Consider the following 1983-nt stretch of genomic DNA (forward strand, 5'->3'; position numbering starts at 1 on the left):
AATTTTTCTGTTTCTAGTTGATAAATTTGTTGTGATTTAGGGGAGAGCTGTCGGACGGGCTGCTCACGGCGCCATTTCCGTGACGTCACTCTCCCCCTCTTTTTCTTAATTTTGTCCTCTGAGAAGTTGGCAAGTCTTCTCAGCAACACAGAGGAAAACAGGCACGATGAGGAGGAGGATAATGGGTCTAATTTCTTGTAGGACATGGTCATTGGGTCAAACCCAATGTAGGTATGTTATTGAGAAATTTCAGTTTGTATATATAGGTAGGTCTTTCATAAAAGTGAAGTGGTGCTAACACAGACTTTTGCGAAGTGGGGGATACTCTTTGCTTCACGCCATTTTGGCTTATGAAGTTTCTTTTTCATAGGACTCCTCTACTTTTAGATAGTGGACGAAGTCTGTACTTTGAATTTTTACTAACAAGTAGTATGGTAAATGCTATATTTATGAAAATGCTAAAAAGTGCTTAATTAAAATCTAAAATATCAATATTAAATTTCTAATTTGTAAATAACTGAGTGATATTAATGATTTATGATATGATTAAAGGATGCAGTTCTATGACATTTTTTTTACAAACAAGATTTAATAATGTGCACAAGAATAGTTTGCCCCCAAATAAGAAAACCACATATTGTTTTGTTTCAAAAGGTTACAAACTCAGAGCCTGAAAATCCCGAGGTCATCAGCGGAGGAAGTATCTGTTTTTGGAACCGCCCACCAGCGAATGGTCAGGTTTCTGTCCAGGCAGCCTCTCATCGTGAGGACGAGGGACAGTGCGGTTTACACCCCACTCTGCACGCTCCCCTTGAGCCACCTTCAGCACTGCCTGTTCATCTTCTTGAACTTCTCATAGTAATAGTCATTGGTGGCCTTCTCGTTAGGGGGGCGCTTGCAGTTAGGGGGAGACCAATCAGGCTCTGGCTTCTCTGTGTCCCCCACTCTCAAGGGACCGGCTTTGGGCTCTTCTTTATTTCTCCGTAGGAGGACATTGACCTCCTTGTGATAAAATCGGTTGTGCTGCACGTAATTCACCGCCATGTTGGTGGGCACAAAGGATATCTCACTGTCTTTCTTCTTGTTCTGCTGCTCTGCCAGCAAACGGGCCTTGGCGTCCTCCGTGGAAATGATATTTTTTATTTTAGCATCGATGCTCAGGTCCACCTCGGGGATGCTGCTCAGCATCTGGTTGGAAAGCATCTCCTCCGTCTTCTTCGCGGAGGAGACGCGGATGTTTTCCGGGAGTTCGGAAAGAACTGCATTCTTGGGCTTCACTTTCTGTTCTTTGTGTTCCACGATCCCCTTCCTCTTCTTCAGCTCTGTCTCCATGTACTTCATCATGTCGGCGTCCTCATCCCTCCGGTTGGTTTCCGCAGAAAAAGATGTCCGCAGGTGGAGGTCTTCCTCTTCACTGATCTTATCTTTGCCCCTTTCCTTCAGTTTCTTCATGTCCACCATACTGCCTGTCTTCATCTGAAAGGGATCATCCACGAGAGTGGTCTCTTCCTGGACCTTCTCTCCCACCAGCAGCGCCACAGCACTCACTCCGTTGGGCCTCTTCCTCAAGTTCTGCACCTCTCGGGTCTCTTCTAGTTTTAATCGAACCTCTTCTGAGTCCTGCTCATCTTCCTCCGACTGCGAATCCGCCCGGCGCTGGGGAAAGTCTTCCCAGTGACCGGCATGGTGGCGCCGGGCCCCCATGCTCTCGGTGCTGCCTAGGACATTTTTAATGCTCTGATATTTTGGAAGTGGTCTTTTCTGTGATAAAGTGTGTTTTATTATTCTATAAATACTTAGGGTGTATTTTCACATGGCCCCACATATGATGCTATTGTCAACTTCTTGCAGTTGGAAAGAGCATAGTATAGTGAAAACAGCACAAGTCCTGGGATTAGGACTGGATTTAAGTATAGTCTTGGTCAAGTTATCCAACACCTCAGGGACTTGCTTTCTCATCTCTTAAATAGAGATTAAAACATT

The 1983-nt window shown here is 44.9% G+C and overlaps 1 pseudogene; it reads right to left on the reverse strand.

Annotated features, from left to right (window-relative positions):
- Nucleotides 1–698: 698 nt before the first annotated feature.
- On the reverse strand, nt 699–1685 carry LOC136316956 (splicing factor C9orf78 pseudogene; annotated as a pseudogene).
- Nucleotides 1686–1983: the final 298 nt, after the last annotated feature.

Source organism: Saccopteryx bilineata, chromosome X (assembly GCF_036850765.1).
Source record: "Saccopteryx bilineata isolate mSacBil1 chromosome X, mSacBil1_pri_phased_curated, whole genome shotgun sequence".
In the NCBI taxonomy this organism is placed as follows: Eukaryota; Metazoa; Chordata; class Mammalia; order Chiroptera; family Emballonuridae; genus Saccopteryx; species Saccopteryx bilineata.